This window comes from Syngnathus floridae, chromosome 19 (assembly GCF_059516105.1).
Source record: "Syngnathus floridae isolate MCC-2025c chromosome 19, RoL_Sflo_1.0, whole genome shotgun sequence".
In the NCBI taxonomy this organism is placed as follows: Eukaryota; Metazoa; Chordata; class Actinopteri; order Syngnathiformes; family Syngnathidae; genus Syngnathus; species Syngnathus floridae.
The window spans coordinates 10,387,223-10,406,209 of record NC_142431.1 but is presented as its reverse complement, the minus strand read 5'-3'; the positions used below and the strand labels follow the sequence as shown (position 1 = coordinate 10,406,209).

The 18,987-nt window shown below is 45.6% G+C and overlaps 1 pseudogene; it reads right to left on the bottom strand.

Annotated features, from left to right (window-relative positions):
* Positions 1 to 154: 154 nt before the first annotated feature.
* Positions 155 to 18,454, bottom strand: LOC148382089 (janus kinase and microtubule-interacting protein 3-like; annotated as a pseudogene).
* Between the last annotated feature and the right edge of the window lie 533 nt (positions 18,455 to 18,987).

The following is an 18,987-nucleotide window of genomic DNA, read 5'->3' as shown; positions in this document are numbered from 1 at the left end:
TCTGATTGGATGAGCGCCGGTGTGACGCGGTGCCTCTGTCACCGTGGCGGGGGGTATACGTTGGCATCGGAGCGTCTGCCAACGTCTGAGACCGGCTGGCAGTGTATCGGAGGTGTCGAGTGCGGTGCCGCTGGAGCTCACTCACCAGCTGGTGTTAGGGCCACAGAATGAAGGCCAAGGAGAAGAATAGAAAGAGAAACAGAAACTTCTCCTCCAATTGTTTGATTTGTCTCTTCTGAGCTTCGATGAATTCTTTCAGCTCTTTGTTCCTCTAGGACGGACAAATGGAAAGTGGCATTCAAAACCCAGTAAGCGTGCAAGTAAGTGCCGGGCTGGCTTTGGGCCCTTACCTGTTGCGCGCTGTGCAGCAGATCCATTCTCTCTTGGAGGATGCAAGCGTCGCGCTCCCTCAACTCGCACATCAGGGCTCGCTTCCATTGGTCCACGGCGCTCCTAAGCTCTTCTCTCTGATCCGCCGTCAGCACGTCATTCACGCCAGCGTGGCTGGCTTTTTCGCCGTCCGTGGCGGGGCAGTCCCGCTGCGGTAGCGCCTCGTACAACATGGCCTCCAGCTCCAGGATCCTCTGGGCCGCAATCCTCGTCCATCAGTGGTCCGGCGGGAGATTTGAGGGCGGCTTACCTTATGAGCCTGGTCCATGGAACACTTCCTGAAGTCCAACTCTTCATCCAGGTAGCCCTTCTGCTTGCAGAACATATCCTAGCACAGCTCAAGGTCAGAATTGTTGGGGCACATTGCCGGAGTTCCCCTTGGCTGATGTCGCGTGTCTGTCTACCTTCTCACTTTCAATGTCCAACATCTTCTGTTGAAGTGCTGACTTGGTCACTTTGATGTATTCTAACCACTGAGGAAAGGCTGCTGTCACATAAGCAGAATGCGAGAGCGTGCGTGGACGTGCGCGTTACCTTCTCGGCTAGGGTGAGAAGGGTCCTGGCGTGAATCACGACCACCTGCTCCTCGTTGGTGAGATTCTGCAAGAGCCCAAAGGCACAGCGTCAACAAGCTTCTTTCAGCGCAAAGCCTTCCAAAAGTCACATTTGAGCCGCCGAGTCTCGTGGAGTGCGAACATAAGGAGTTCGACATACACTTACGGCGTTATAGCCCAGGATGTCCAGCTTCTTCATCAGATCACTGATGACGATGTCCGGGGGAAAGGCGCAAGGAGCAATGTAAGGTGTTCTGGGACCTCGGGTTAAGGTTAGGGTTGCGAGGGACGCCTTACGTACGCTCACGCCCTCGGCCTCGCAGTAGATCTGCAAAGGGCTGAGGCCGTCTGGGAAACGGACTTGCAGAAACTTCAAGACGGGGGAGCGCCACTCCCTCTCCTGAAAGGCAGAGGCATGCATCCGTCCGTCCGTCCGTCACATCTCTGGCCTCAACACGCTTGTGCGAGTCTTCCCACCTCCAGCTCCAGGATGCGGAACTCAAGCAGTTCGTTTTGGTCTCGGATATCCTGGATGTGCTCTTTCAGACGCGCTTCTTCCGCCTCCATCCGCCTGACCTGAAAAGACAGTCAGACCTCATCTGCGGGGCTTCCCGACAGGTGTGACGCCAAGCGACTCCGCCCAGCGCCTTTCTTTCCGTCACCTTTTCGGCCAACTGCTGATTGCTCTGACGCAGCAGCTGCTTCTCCTCCACCCACTTGACATTCTAGAAGAGACAAACGCGTGGACAGCTTTGGAATGTTGTGTCATTTTCATCCACAAATTCTTTGGTTGACTGGAAAATGACATTTGCTTTTCTCCGCATTTTCCCAGCCACGTTCGGGGGGGGGGGGGGGGGGGGGGGGGTTGGTCCAGTAATGCCAGACGGATGAGTGACTGAAGAATGTAGCTATTTTGTCTGAGAAAAAGGTGTGCTCATTGATGAGCTTACCTGTCCTTGTTGCTTCAGCGCTGACTCCAGATCTGCTACTCTGCTTTGATAGTGACCCATTTCTACCATCAGCTTTTCTCTGGTCTGAAAGGAGGAGGAGGGAGGCTCCTCCTCCTCCTTTCAGACCAGAGAACACCCGAGGCTGGGTGAGAACGGGGAGGCTGCGACCCGGCCGGGGGTTGCGGGAAGGGGCGCCACCTTGATCTCCTTCTCGGCGTCGTAGTCCCCTTTCGCTGGTCTGGGCTAGCAGAGCGTAGGCTCGTTGCAGCGCTTGATATTCTTGCGTCAGCTGGCGGTAGCGAAGCTCCGCCTCTTCATGCACACACCAATGCAACACAGCACTAGTACCAGAATCAGTCAGACCGGCGACAAAGCACCCGCGACGCAAAGACGAGTCCGATTCCAGGCTGAAGAGGAATGTTTGGTGCCAATACGCTGGCAGAAATGGCGGGCTACCTCTTCGGGTTCCGTGTCGGGGGTTCTGTCGGTGTGAAAAGACAAGGACGATCCGTCCGAGTCCACCAACACGTCTTCGTCGTAGCCGTAAAATGTTTCGATGACCTGCGGGCGCGGAAGCGAACATCTCTCTGAACAAACTGAAGCGACACCTCACGATGAATCGACGAGAGGAACGATAGCGAGAAAAAGGCCATTTCATCTTGCGCAACACCAAGCAGCCGCAAACAAACAGACTCACCTTGCAGGACCTCACGCTTTGTTCCTCCTCAGAGATTCTCGACGTCGGTATCGTAGCAGCAAATCTCTCTCCTGTCGACACAAATAATCCGCCTTTGAGATTCTTTGGATGCAAAGGGAACGAACGGCTCCGGCGCAGAAACAAACGCGACTCACAATGACATTTCTGACATGAGCTCCTGTCTCCAGAGCCTGAAAAACACGTCACCGGCGATGATTGGAGGGACGCTCGTCTTTTCCAAAAGTGACAACTACAGGGTGTGTCAGGGTTTTCCAGATTATCTTTATCGTATCATTGTGTTGCTTTGACTTTGACTGCGACCTGTAATAAATAATATTATTTATCCCTTATTTATCCCTATCGCTTATCCCTTCCTACACAAAGTCGTAAAACACCCCTTGCTATGTTTTGACTAGAGGTCAAGGGCTTCCTCTATTCAATCCACTCTTACACCCACCCTGTTTCTCTTAATTAAAATGCTCGTGCAGGAGCCGAGAGTCAGACTTCATTCGTACAACGGATGGACTCTCCACCTGCAGGTGTCCAAAAGAACTTACTTGTCTCCCGTGTGGTTCTTGCAAAATAAGTTGGAGCGAGCGCAACTCTAACAGGGTGCATTTTGCCACTAGCTGCCTACGGACAATGACGTCGCGCTCGCGGCTCATGGTTGACGGGCTGAGCAGCCGGGCAAGTCCGTCGTTTTCAGCGCACAGCGAGTGGCAAAGGCGCTGACAAAACGGGAGCTTTGAGCTGCTGAAAACGGCAAAACAAGTCTAAAGCGTGTTCAAACGCGTGCGCACAATGCTCCTGCTTGAAAGGTCGGAATTTAAGGGGCCAATTTTTTGGATGGCGGCCGCCGGCCAAGCTTTGGACGGAAAAGGTTTCCTGGCGACAGCGAGCGAGCGCGGCGCTGCCGTACGTGCACCGAGTCGCCTGCCTGAAGACCTTGGACAAGTCGTCGATGATGTGCCGCTGCTCCACAACTTGAAGGAACTCCATTTCACCGTCCTGCTGGCCGCAACCGCGGTCCAGGTCATTGAGCGAACTAGGCCTTCTCTGTGGAACACAAATGCAGTGGACTCTGTTGGCACGCCGCCGTTGTCCGCGTCGACTTACCAAGCTTGCCATCTCCTCGTTCTCCTGGGTGACAAAGCGCACTTTGTTTTCAAGGCGACACAGCACCAGCGAGAGTTCTTCATTCTTCCTGCTCAGGCGTTTGTTTTTGTACAGGAGTGGCAGAAACTGGCTTTCTGTTTCTCTCAGTCGCTTTAGCTGCAAGCATGAAGTGCGGGATGTGAAAGACGCACAACACGCGGGCCAGAACGTATCCATTCCTTTTGCATCGGTTTGAACGGAATCGTGGCTTTGGCTCCCAATAAAAGACATCTACCAGGCAACCGACTCGCCGCGCCGCTCAACTAATAAGCAAGCGCAATGGGTGCCTCGCTGGATGGCGCGCATCAAACGTAGCGCAAACCTTCAAGCGTGCCGTCAATAAATTACCAGTTCATTGCGCTCTTCAGAAAGCAGGGCGTTTCGATCCTCCAGTTTCCTGATGACTGCGCTGAGCTCAGCGATTTTCAGATGAAACCGTCGCGTGTCCCGATCCTCCTGAGACTGAAAACGCCCCGCAACACACACACACAAGCACTCGTTCAAAGTTCAAAACTGTTTTTGTGCTACCTTCCTCCAGCAACGAACTAAGTCATGCGTACTGCAAGTGTGTGATGAGGTGGCTTACGCAATGAAGAGGATTGCTAGTAGCGGCGTTGACCCCACTTCCAGGGTAGTTTAGGCCCGCCCTTTGGGAATCCCTCAGGGCAGCGATCTGCTGCTCGGCAGCCTGAGTCTGCAGCTGAAGGCGGTGGACGTGGCCGGCCCCAGGGCTTCATCCAAAACACTAACCGCTCTGTCTTTCAGCTTGATCTCATCCGTCTGGATGTACAAACGGGGAGCGCTCAGGCAGGCGGGCAAACTCATTTGCCAGAATTGTGACAAAAACAAAGAGAGCAACCGGCCAATTTTTTTCTTGAATCGACTAGAACACCTTTGCTGTGACAAAAGCGAAGCGAGCAACCGGACATTTTCTTCTTGTGAAATAGAATAGAATAGAATGCCTTAGGTGTCATTGCACTGCAGGTATACAACGAAATTGGGAACATAGCCACGCACCGCGCATCTGATCAGTCCTACCAGTCGGCGGATCTCCCTCTCGCAGTCTCTCTTGGTTCGGCTCAGCTCCTCCCGATGCTGGTGATGAGCCGATCGGAGCTCGGCCGCTCGGGACTGCCAGGCCTGCTGGGCCGCTGCCAGGGCTTCTTCCGCGCTCCTGGTGGAGGCGACACCGCTCGGTCTCCCGACACCGCCGCGTCTCCTCCACCTCCGCCAGCAAAGCGCCCCCCCTCCTCACCTGAGCAGACATTGCGCCACACCGGGCCGTTGAGACCGCAACGGAGCGCCGCGACGCTTACTGGGGACAAGCTACACAATACGGTAGCGGCCGCATCGAAGCCCGACGTGGCGTGCGGATAGTCAGACACGGATAGAGCGGATCACCTTGTCCATGGAGCCGTCCCTCAGGCTGAGGACCAAGGCATTCAGTCGCTGGATCTCTCCATCTTTGATTTTGATCACTCTCATCAGCTCCATTTCATGCTGCCGCAGTAATGTCTCCCTGGTAATGGCTAACTCTTTCTGCTTCTCCTCATGGAGTTTGCTTTTGAGTTCCGTCATGGCGGCGGTGGCACGGTGGTGCTCCGCCCGCAGGTCCTGACTTCTCTCTCTCTCCAGACAGCTGACCTGACATGACTTAGACTTAGACAAACTTTATTGTCATCTTGTCTGCACATGGTGCATACAAAACGAAATTCCGTTGCATACGTCTTACAACAAAGTAGTGATATTGCAGTTGAATAGAAGTAACATATCCTATGAAAATATATATATATACATATATACTATATATATATATATATATATATATATTAAAAATAAGTATAGAGTGCAGCAGTGATAATTATGCAATAGTGCAAGTAGGCAAAACAGTATTCAAGAGTGTGCAGAGGAATGCTAAACCATGTATTAAACTTCTATTTAAAGGGTTTATACAAGTTCAGTAAAGTTGGTAGTGCGAGATAGTGCAAGATAGAGGTCCGTAGTGTCATAAAGTACAGTTCTGTGAATGTGTGATGCAGAGTTCAGTTTAGAGCTCAACAGTTCTAGTGTTCAACAGTCTGATGACAGCAGGGAAAAAGCTGTTGCAGAACCTGGTGGACCTGCAGCGGATGCTGCAAACCTCTTCCCAGAGGGCAGCAGGGAGAACAGTCCATGGTGGGGGTGTGATGGGTCATTGATGATGTTACGGGCACGGGACATGCAGCGCTGAGATGAAATGTCCTGAATGGAGGGAAGAGGAGCCCCTATGATCCTCTCTGCTGTCCTCACCACTCTCCTCACGTTCTTCCAATCGGAGGCGGTGCAGCCTCCACACCACACAGAGAGACAGCTTGTCAGAATGCTCTCTATGGTGCTCCTGTAGAACGTCCTCATGATGGGTGGGGGCAGGTGGGCTCTCCTCATCCTCCGCAGGAAGTACAAGCGCTTCTGTGCCCTCTTGACCAGTGCCGTAGTGTTCATAGTCCAGGTGAGGTCTTCTGTGATGTGGACCCCCAGGAATTTGGTGGTGCTGACCACCTCCACAGCTGAGCTGTTGATGATCAGTGGAGCGTGGTGAGGCTGTTTTTTCCTGAAGTCGACGATGATCTCCTTCATCTTCTCCTCATTCAGGATCAGGCTGTTTTCTCTGCACCAGCCCACCAGCTGCTCCACCTCCTCTCTGTAGTCCAGGTCGTTGTTGTCTCTGATGAGCCCCACCACCGTTGTGTCGTCTGCTGACTTCACGATGTGATTGGTGGTGAACCTGAGGACGCAGTCGTGTGTCATCAGGGTGCACAGCAGGGGGCTCAGGACGCAGCCCTGAAGGGAGCCTGTGCTGAGGGTGATGACATCAGAGGTGTTCTGTCCGACCCGGACTGACTGAGGTCTGTTGGTGAGGAAGTCTAGCAGCCAGTTGCGAAGGGGGGTGTTGAAGCCCAGGTGTTCCAATTTTCCTACCAGATGCTGTGGGATGATGGTGTTAAACGCTGAGCTGAAGTCCAGGAACAGCCTCCGCACATGGGTGTTCTTCTCCTCCAGGTGAGCCAGGCTCAGGTGAAGAACGGAGGAGATGGCGTCCTGAGTGGAGCGGTTTTGCCGGTCGGCAAACTGGAACGGGTCAAATAATAGGGGGAGTCTGGAAACGATGTGACCTTTAAGCAGCCTTTCGAAGCACTTCATCATAACCGGAGTCAGTGCAACAGGCCGGTAATCATTAAATGAGGTGATTTGAGGTTTCTTCGGCACCGGAATGATGGAGGCAGTCTTAAAGCACGCCGGCACTGTGGCTTGGCCCAGCGAGGTGTTAAAAATGTCTGTGATGACCCCAGCCAGATGACTTGCACATTCCCTGAACACACGCCCAGGAATGTTGTCGGGGCCAGGGGCCTTACAGGGGTTGACTCTCCTCAGGGTCTTCAACACATCGGCGGAGTCAAGGCAGAGTACCTCCTCTTCCTGATGGGGGACAGTTTTAACTGCTGGAGTGCCGTTTAGTGCCTCGAACCTCCCAAAGAAGTTATTTAGACCATTTAGAAAGTCAGCATCAACTACACCCACCGGGGGGGGGGGGAGGGTGAGTTGTAGTCTGTAATCGCCCGTATGCCTTGCCACATACTCCTGATGTTTTTGACGTCGTGGAAACGATCCTGAAATTTTCGACTGCGGTCTCGCTTCGCTATCCTGATGGCACGGTTCAAGTTGGCTCTCGCTGTCCTCAGTGTCTCCTTGTCGCCAGACTTGAAGGCAGAGTTCCGCGCTCGTAGCGTTTGACGTACCTCCTCAGTCATCCAGGGTCGTTGGTTGCCCCGGGTGATGATATTCTTAGTGGTGCTGACGTCCTCGGTGCATTTGTTGATGTAGGCTGACACAGTCATGGCACACGCATGTCTAATCTACATCGGGAAAACTGGGAGGGAGGGAGGCAGGCAGGGAGGCAGGCAGGGAGGCAGGCAGGGAGGCAGGCAGTGTCTGTCTGTTGAGGTTTTCACCTTGTTCTTCTCCTGCTGAAGTTCTAACTGGACGTCCATCAGTTTGGTTCTCAGCTCGTCATTGGCGGCCTGAAGGGCGTCCGTTCGCTCCGCCTTGGCCCGCCCTGCCGGAGCTCGTTTGGACATCTCTTACTCGAGTCTCGCCCGGTCGTCAGTCAGAGATCACAACATTTGTACCTGGAGAGCACAAACGCAGCGCTGTTTTCCACTGGCTTCGAACTCAACTTCAATCGGTACCGTAACTTACAACATCATAAACATAGAACTAGCTTGACTTATTCATTGAATAAATGCATTTGGTTCTTCAAAACTGCATCACGCAACATAGCGTGACCGAGACGGCCGTTATCCACCTGCGTGAAGTTATTTGGTGAAATGAATGAGATGTTTAAGACACCATCGTTCTGTCTCTAAGTAGATGAAGGTAAATAATCGATTGCTGAAGGTCCAAAGGTGTTGTGATAAACAAATAAACATATTAGTGATTAGTGACATATTTGTGATAAACATATTAGGCAGGATAATCACATATGTTAACGTGACTGCCCACACTGTATTTATTTATGGTTATTTGTTAAATCGAGTACTGTTAGACATGAAATAGGAAGTGTTTAACATAAATGGAAGACGAAAGGGGTACTCACCATTGTAGCTCCTGCTGGTCAATGATACGAGCCTCTTCTTGCAGTGGAAAACATACAGCCAACAAACACCGTGGAACCTAAAGGAATGAAATTAAACATTAACATTTAGCCTCAACCAACATTCACAGATACAACGCAACGCAAACTACACAAACGTAAATCTTTTTAAACACAATGAGTTGTACTTACCGTGTACGCTCTAGACGGTCCACTTGCAAGCGGAAAATAAAGATATTTCTGTTGATAATCGTCGTGTTTGTATCCGGTGTCTCGCTCAAGGCCATTGCGCCCACAGATTTGAATTTTGGCGAGAGTTCAGCCTATTGACGTCATTTCCGCGGTGTAATACCCGCATATCTGAAACGGCAAAGTTAAGAGTAGAGTTAAATAAAGTTTTTAGTCAACGCAATAATTTACAACCGTTGACCAGTCGAAATAATCATCGAAATTTGGCGTCTGTGGCTGGAAGCAGACGCCGAGTTCGACATTCCTCCCAAACGCCACACTCCCTTGCTTTTCAGGGCTAAAAAAAAACAGTTGTAATTACCTTGTACGCTCTAGACGGTCAAGTTGCAAGCTGAAAACAAAAATATTTGCCTTGTTAGTCATCGTGTTACTAACAGCTGTGTCTTGTTTGCCAGAACTGCCGCTTTCCTACTTCCTGTTGCAAGCCACGCCCACGGATTATAATTTTGCCGTGAGTTCCGCCTATTGACGTCATGTCCGCGTCACATGACTGCGACGTAATATTATCTAAAACTGTTTGTGCGGTATTGTGTTGTTCTGTGCGGTATTGTGTTATTCTGTGCGGCGTCGTGTTGTTCTGTGCGGCGTCGTGTTGTTCAGTGCGACGTCGTGTTGTTCAGTGCGGCATGGTGTTGTTCAGTGCGGCATGGTGTTGTTCAGTGCGGCATGGTGTTGTTCAGTGCGGCATAATGTTGTTCAGTGCGGCATAATGTTGTTCAGTGCGGCATGGTGTTGTTCAGTGCGGCATGGTGTTGTTCAGTGCGGCATGGTGTTGTTCAGTGCGGCATAATGTTGTTCAGTGCGCCATAATGTTGTTCAGTGCGGCATGGTGTTGTTCAGTGCGGGATGGTGTTGTTCAGTGCAGGATGGTGTTGTTCAGTGCGGCATGGTGTTGTTCAATGCGGCATGGTGTTGTTCAATGCGGCATGGTGTTGTTCAGTGCGGCATGGTGTTGTTCAGTGCGGCATGGTGTTGTTCAGTGCAGCGTAATGTTGTTCAGTGCGGCATGGTGTTGTTCAGTGCGGAATGGTGTTGTTCAGTGCGGCATGGTGTTGTTCAGTGCAGGATGGTGTTGTTCAGTGCAGGATGGTGTTGTTCAATGCGGCATGGTGTTGTTCAGTGCGGGATGGTGTTGTTCAATGCGGCATGGTGTTGTTCAGTGCAGGATGGTGTTGTTCAGTGCGGCATGGTGTTGTTCAATGCGGCATGGTGTTGTTCAATGCGGCATGGTGTTGTTCAGTGCGGCATGGTGTTGTTCAGTGCGGCATGGTGTTGTTCAGTGCAGCGTAATGTTGTTCAGTGCGGCATGGTGTTGTTCAGTGCGGAATGGTGTTGTTCAGTGCGGCATGGTGTTGTTCAGTGCAGGATGGTGTTGTTCAGTGCGGCATGGTGTTGCTCAGTGCGGCATGGTGTTGTTCAGTGCGGGATGGTGTTGTTCATTGCGGCATGGTGTTGTTCAGTGCAGGATGGTGTTGTTCAGTGCGGCATGGTGTTGTTCAGTGCGGCATGGTGTTGTTCAGTGCGGCATAATGTTGTTCAGTGCGGAATGGTGTTGTTCAGTGCGGCATGGTGTTGTTCAGTGCGGCATGGTGTTGTTCAGTGCAGGATGGTGTTGTTCAATGCGGGATGGTGTTGTTCAGTGCGGGATGGTGTTGTTCAGTGCGGGATGGTGTTGTTCAGTGCGGCATGGTGTTGTTCAATGCGGCATGGTGTTGTTCAGTGCAGGATGGTGTTGTTCAGTGCGGCATGGTGTTGTTCAATGCGGCATGGTGTTGTTCAATGCGGCATGGTGTTGTTCAGTGCGGCATGGTGTTGTTCAGTGCGGCATGGTGTTGTTCAGTGCAGCGTAATGTTGTTCAGTGCGGCATGGTGTTGTTCAGTGCGGAATGGTGTTGTTCAGTGCGGCATGGTGTTGTTCAGTGCAGGATGGTGTTGTTCAGTGCGGCATGGTGTTGCTCAGTGCGGCATGGTGTTGTTCAGTGCGGGATGGTGTTGTTCATTGCGGCATGGTGTTGTTCAGTGCAGGATGGTGTTGTTCAGTGCGGCATGGTGTTGTTCAGTGCGGCATGGTGTTGTTCAGTGCGGCATAATGTTGTTCAGTGCGGCATAATGTTGTTCAGTGCGGGATGGTGTTGTTCATTGCGGCATGGTGTTGTTCAGTGCGGCATGGTGTTGTTCAGTGCGGCATGGTGTTGTTCAGTGCGGGATGGTGTTGTTCAGTGCAGGATGGTGTTGTTCAGTGCGGCATGGTGTTGTTCAGTGCGGCATGGTGTTGTTCATTTCGGCATAATGTTGTTCAGTGCGGCATAATGTTGTTTAGTGCGGCATGGTGTTGTTCAGTGCGGGATGGTGTTGTTCAGTGCGTTATAATGTTGTTCAGTGCGGCATGGTGTTGTTCAGTGCGGCATGGTGTTGTTCAGTGCGGCATGGTGTTGTTCAGTGCGGCATAATGTTGTTCAGTGCGGCATAATGTTGTTCAGTGCGGCATGGTGTTGTTCAGTGCGGGATGGTGTTGTTCAGTGCGGGATGGTGTTGTTCAGTGCGGCATGGTGTTCAATGCGGAATGGTGTTGTTCAGTGCAGGATGGTGTTGTTCAGTGCGGCATGGTGTTGTTCAGTGCGGCATAATGTTGTTCAGTGCGGCATGGTGTTGTTCAGTGCGGCATGGTGTTGTTCAGTGCGGCATGGTGTTGTTCAGTGCGGCATAATGTTGTTCAGTGCGGCATGGTGTTGTTCAGTGCGGCATGGTGTTGTTCAGTGCGGCATAATGTTCAGTGCGGCATAATGTTGTTCAGTGCGGCATGGTGTTGTTCAGTGCGGGATGGTGTTGTTCAGTGCAGGATGGTGTTGTTCAGTGCGGCATGGTGTTCAGTGCGGGATGGTGTCTTTCAGTGCGGCATGGTGTCGTTCAGTGCGGCATGGTGTCTTTCAGTGCGGCATGGTGTCGTTCAGTGAGGCATGGTGTTGTTCAGTGCGGCATGGTGTTGTTTAGTGCGGCATGGTGTTGTTCAGTGCGGGATGGTGTTGTTCAGTGTGGCATGGTGTTCAGTGCGGCATGGTGTTGTTCAGTGCGGTATCGTGTTGTTCAGTGCGGTATCGTGTTTCTCAGTGCGGTATCGTGTTGTTCAGTGCAGTATCGTTGTGTTGTTCGTATTGTGTTTAACACTTAGCCTCTAACACTTAGCCTCTAACACTTAGCCTCTAGCATCTAGAAGGTAAATAAATAGGAAGGAAGGACTCACCGGTGACGTCTTCGCCCACGTCCAAGCGTTGTACTTTGTATTTTCATCCTTCTGACAGTGGAAAACATAGCCAACAAACACCGTGGAACCTAAACGAATGAAAGAAAACTATCATTTGGCCACAACCAACATTCACAGATACAACACAATGTGACGTGCGGGGTTGAGGTTAAAGGTTGAGTGAAGGGCCCTCGTTTTAAACTACTTTTTTGAAAAGGATTGGGAACAAGTAAGACGTATTTAATTTATTTAATGGGAAGTAGTAAGAGCTATTGAATTTAATCTATGTATTATATTCTATTGTATTGTATTCTGTTGTATTCTTTTGGATTGTATTCACACTAACCCCACTAAAACTTCAGCCCACAAAAACTCGCCTCTGGCGCCTAGCCTCTGGCACTTAGCCTCTAACACTTAGCCTTTAACACTTAGCCTTTAACACTTAGCCTTTAACACTTAGCCTAGAAGGTGAATAAATAGGGTTAAAGGTTGAGTGAAGGGACCTCGTTTTAAACTACTTTTTTGTAAAGGAGTGGGAACAAGTAAGACGTATTTAATTTATTTAATGGGAAGTAGTAAGACTTATTAAATTTATTTAATCTACTTTTCTTCCCAGGCAAAATTTGATGTGCTGCAATTCCAAATTTCCAAAGTGAATGAAGGAATGAAGTCCTTTAAATTATGATTTTGTATAAATACTAGGCATTAACACAAAATCGACGGCACAAAATGGGCAGACTTTACTTGTTTGAAAAGGACTGGTTACAAGACAGACTTTTTTAATTTATTTAATGGGAAGAAGACTTATTTAGTTTAATTGATCTATTTTTGTTCCCTGCCAAAATTCGATTTGCTGCAATTCCAAATTTCCAAAGTGAATGAAGGAAAGAAGTCGTTTAAATTATGATTTTGTTTAAATACTAGGCATAGACACAAAATCTACGGCACAAAATGGGCAGACTTTACTTGTTTGAAGAGGACTGGTTACAAGACAGACTTTTCTGATTTATTTAATGGGAAGAAGACTTATTTAGTTTATTTAATCTATTTTTGTTCCCTGGCAAAATTGGATTTGCTGAAATTGTATTTTGCCAAATCTTGCCTTGAGACCTGATAGGAAGTATTAAACGCTTAGTTAAATCAATACAAGTTGGTAATAAGAGCGAGTAATGTTGGTTGAACCGATGAATGAAGGTTGAAAGCAATTTAAATTATGACTTTGTATAAATACTAGATATTAACAGAACATCTACTGCGCGAAATGGGCAGAGTTTACTTGTTTGAGAAGGAGTGGCTTATTCAAAACTAAGATTTATTTAATCTGTTTGTTCCCAGGCAAAATTGGATGTGATGCAATTCCAAATTTCACCACATGATGGTGCCCAATTTTGACTTCATAGGACATATTAAACACTTAGCTTGTTATTATGTTCAAGGTAATCAGATTTGTTTATTATTCTAATGGCCTCTTCAAAACTATTCTGGATTACTACTTTGGATCTATTCTACATTACTTGGCAACAACATACTCTGTAACAGATTAGGCAGTATAATCATATCTGTTAACTTGAGAGTGCCCACACTCAATCTACTTATCGTGATGTGTTAAATCAATTACTGTTAGACATTATTTGTCTGATAATCTACCAAATCTTTGAATTGAAGAATTTGTGATTTAATTAATAGCTTGTTGTTATGTTAAGGGTAATCAGACTTGTATATAATTCTAATGGCCTTCTTTTGAAAACTATTCTGAATTACAACTTTGGATCTTATATTACTTTGCAACAATCTACTCCGTGACAGATTAGGCAGTATAATCACATATGTTAACTTCAGTGCCCACACTGTATTTATTTATGGTTATTTGTTAAACCAAGTACTGTTAGACATGAAATAGGAAGTGTTTAACATAAATGTTATGGCTACTCACCATTGTAGCTCGCTCCTGGTCAATGATACGAGCCTCTTCTTGCAGTGGAAAACTTGCAGCCAACAAACACCGTGGAACCTAAAGGAATGAAATTAAACATTAACATTTCGCCTCGACCAATTTTCACACGTACAACGCAACGCGGCTACACTTCTGCTATTACAAACGTAAATCTCCTTAAACACTTAGCTTGTTATTATGTTCAAGGTAATCAGATTTGTTTATTATTCTAATGGCCTCTTCAAAACTATTCTGGATTACTACTTTGGATCTATTCTACATTACTTGGCAACAACATACTCTGTAACAGATTAGGCAGTATAATCATATCTGTTAACTTGAGAGTGCCCACACTCAATCTACTTATCGTGATGTGTTAAATCAATTACTGTTAGACATTATTTGTCTGATAATCTACCAAATCTTTGAATTGAAGAATTTGTGATTTAATTAATAGCTTGTTGTTATGTTAAGGGTAATCAGACTTGTATATAATTCTAATGGCCTTCTTTTGAAAACTATTCTGAATTACAACTTTGGATCTTATATTACTTTGCAACAATCTACTCCGTGACAGATTAGGCAGTATAATCACATATGTTAACTTCAGTGCCCACACTGTATTTATTTATGGTTATTTGTTAAACCAAGTACTGTTAGACATGAAATAGGAAGTGTTTAACATAAATGTTATGGCTACTCACCATTGTAGCTCGCTCCTGGTCAATGATACGAACCTCTTCTTGCAGTGGAAAACTTGCAGCCAACAAACACCGTGGAACCTAAAGGAATGAAATTAAACATTAACATTTCGCCTCGACCAATTTTCACACGTACAACGCAACGCGGCTACACTTCTGCTATTACAAACGTAAATCTCCTTAAACACAATGAGTGTTACTTACCGTGTACGCTCTAGACGGTCCAGTTGCAAGCAGAAAATAAAGATATTTCTGTTGATAATCGTCGCTGCTCAGTGGCTCACGGCCATCGCGCCAACAGATTTGAATTTTGGCGGAGGTTCGGGCAATTACGTCATATCCACGGCACATGACTGCGACGTAATACCCGCTTATCTGAAACGGCAGTTAAAAGTAGAGTTACATCAAGTTTTCTTGGAACCTAAACGAATGAAAGAAAACTATCATTTGGCCACAACCAACATTCACAGATACAACACAACGTGCGGGGTTGGGGTTAAAGATTGAGTGAAGGGCCCTCGTTTTAAACTACTGTTTTGAAAAGGAGTGGGAACAAGTAAGACGTATTTAATTTATTTAATGGGAAGTAGTAAGACTTATTAAATTTATTTAATCTACTTTTCTTCCCAGGCAAAATTTGATGTGCTGCAATTCCAAATTTCCAAAGTGAATGAAGGAATGAAGTCCTTTAAATTATGATTTTGTATAAATACTAGGCATTAACACAAAATCGACGGCACAAAATGGGCAGACTTTACTTGTTTGAAAAGGACTGGTTACAAGACAGACTTTTTTAATTTATTTAATGGGAAGAAGACTTATTTAGTTTAATTGATCTATTTTTGTTCCCTGCCAAAATTCGATTTGCTGCAATTCCAAATTTCCAAAGTGAATGAAGGAAAGAAGTCGTTTAAATTATGATTTTGTTTAAATACTAGGCATAGACACAAAATCTACGGCACAAAATGGGCAGACTTTACTTGTTTGAAGAGGACTGGTTACAAGACAGACTTTTCTGATTTATTTGATGGGAAGAGGACTTATTTAGTTTATTTAATCTATTTTTGTTCCCTGGCAAAATTGGATTTGCTGAAATTGTATTTTGCCAAATCTCGATTTGAGACCTGATAGGAAGTATTAAACGCTTAGTTAAATCAATACAAGTTGGTAATAAGAGCGAGTAATGTTGGTTGAACCGATGAATGAAGGTTGAAAGCAATTTAAATTATGACTTTGTATAAATACTAGATATTAACAGAACATCTACTGCGCAAAATGGGCAGAGTTTACTTGTTTGAGAAGGAGTGGCTTATTCAAAACTAAGATTTATGTAATCTGTTTGTTCCCAGGCAAAATTGGATGTGATGCAATTCCAAATTTCACCACATGATGGTGCCCAATTTTGACTTCATAGGACATATTAAACACTTAGCTTGTTATTATGTTCAAGGTAATCAGATTTGTTTATCATTCTAATGGCCTCTTCAAAACTATTCTGGATTACTACTTTGGATCTATTCTACATTACTTGGCAACAACATACTCTGTAACAGATTAGGCAGTATAATCACATATGTTAACTTGAGAGTGCCCACACTCAATCTACTTATCGTGATGTGTTAAATCAATTACTGTTAGACATTATTTGTCTGATAATCTACCAAATCTTTGAATTGAAGAATTTGTGATTTAATTAATAGCTTGTTCAGGGTAATCAGACTTGTATATAATTCTAATGGCCTTCTTTTGAAAACTATTCTGAATTACAACTTTGGATCTTATATTACTTTGCAACAATCTACTCCGTGACAGATTAGGCAGTATAATCACATATGTTAACTTCAGTGCCCACACTGTATTTATTTATGGTTATTTGTTAAATCAAGTACTGTTAGACATGAAATAGGAAGTGTTTAACATAAATGTTATGGCTACTCACCATTGTAGCTCGCTCCTGGTCAATGATACGAGCCTCTTCTTGCAGTGGAAAACTTGCAGCCAACAAACACCGTGGAACCTAAAGGAATGAAATTAAACATTAACATTTCGCCTCGACCAATTTTCACACGTACAACGCAACGCGGCTACACTTCTGCTATTACAAACGTAAATCTCCTTAAACACAATGAGTGTTACTTACCGTGTACGCTCTAGACGGTCCAGTTGCAAGCAGAAAATAAAGATATTTCTGTTGATAATCGTCGCTGCTCAGTGGCTCACGGCCATCGCGCCAACAGATTTGAATTTTGGCGGAGGTTCGGGCAATTACGTCATATCCGCGGCATTTGACTGCGACGTAATACCCGCTTATCTGAAACGGCAGTTAAAAGTAGAGTTACATCAAGTTTTCTTGGAACCTAAACGAATGAAAGAAAACTATCATTTGGCCACAACCAACATTCACAGATACAACACAACGTGCGGGGTTGAGGTTAAAGATTGAGTGAAGGGCCCTCGTTTTAAACTACTGTTTTGAAAAGGAGTGGGAACAAGTAAGACGTATTTAATTTATTTAATGGGAAGTAGTAAGACTTATTAAATTTATTTAATCTACTTTTCTTCCCAGGCAAAATTTGATGTGCTGCAATTCCAAATTTCCAAAGTGAATGAAGGAATGAAGTCCTTTAAATTATGATTTTGTATAAATACTAGGCATTAACACAAAATCGACGGCACAAAATGGGCAGACTTTACTTGTTTGAAAAGGACTGGTTACAAGACAGACTTTTTTAATTTATTTAATGGGAAGAAGACTTATTTAGTTTAATTGATCTATTTTTGTTCCCTGCCAAAATTCGATTTGCTGCAATTCCAAATTTCCAAAGTGAATGAAGGAAAGAAGTCGTTTAAATTATGATTTTGTTTAAATACTAGGCATAGACACAAAATCTACGGCACAAAATGGGCAGACTTTACTTGTTTGAAGAGGACTGGTTACAAGACAGACTTTTCTGATTTATTTAATGGGAAGAGGACTTATTTAGTTTATTTAATCTATTTTTGTTCCCTGGCAAAATTGGATTTGCTGAAATTGTATTTTGCCAAATCTCGATTTGAGACCTGATAGGAAGTATTAAACGCTTAGTTAAATCAATACAAGTTGGTAATAAGAGCGAGTAATGTTGGTTGAACCGATGAATGAAGGTTGAAAGCAATTTAAATTATGACTTTGTATAAATACTAGATATTAACAGAACATCTACTGCGCAAAATGGGCAGAGTTTACTTGTTTGAGAAGGAGTGGCTTATTCAAAACTAAGATTTATGTAATCTGTTTGTTCCCAGGCAAAATTAGATGTGATGCAATTCCAAATTTCACCACATGATGGTGCCCAATTTTGACTTCATAGGACATATTAAACACTTAGCTTGTTATTATGTTCAAGGTAATCAGATTTGTTTATCATTCTAATGGCCTCTTCAAAACTATTCTGGATTACTACTTTGGATCTATTCTACATTACTTGGCAACAACATACTCTGTAACAGATTAGGCAGTATAATCACATATGTTAACTTGAGAGTGCCCACACTCAATCTACTTATCGTGATGTGTTAAATCAATTACTGTTAGACATTATTTGTCTGATAATCTACCAAATCTTTGAATTGAAGAATTTGTGATTTAATTAATAGCTTGTTCAGGGTAATCAGACTTGTATATAATTCTAATGGCCTTCTTTTGAAAACTATTCTGAATTACAACTTTGGATCTTATATTACTTTGCAACAATCTACTCGGTGACAGATTAGGCAGTATAATCACATATGTTAACTTCAGTGCCCACACTGTATTTATTTATGGTTATTTGTTAAATCAAGTACTGTTAGACATGAAATAGGAAGTGTTTAACATAAATGTTATGGCTACTCACCATTGTAGCTCGCTCCTGGTCAATGATATGAGCCTCTTCTTGCAGTGGAAAACTTGCAGCCAACAAACACCGTGGAACCTAAAGGAATGAAATTAAACATTAACATTTCGCCCGGACCAACATTCACACGTACAACGCAACGCGGCTACACTTCTGCTATTACAAACGTAAATCTCCTTAAACACAACGAGTGTTACTTACCGTGTACGCTCTAGGCAAAATTGGATGTGATGCAATTCCAAATCTATCTGAAACGGCAGTTAAAAGTAGAGTTACATCAAGTTTTCTTTTTTAATCAACACAATCATTTACAACCGTTGACCAGAAAGAATCGTCGAAATTCGACGTCCCCCACAAACGCCACGCTCACTCGCTTTTCAGGGCAACAAAAGTACTTCTTTTTAAAAACGATGAGTTGTACTTACCGTGTACGCTCTGGACGGTCCAGTTGCAAGCAGAAAATAAAAATATTTCTCTTGTTAGTCGTATGTTACCATCCGCTGTGTCTTTGTCAACATCGCCGCCATTTTCCTACTTCCTGCTGCGAGCCACGCCCACGGATTTAAATTTGGGCGGAAGCTCTTTCCATTGGCGTCGTTTTCGCGTATAGCA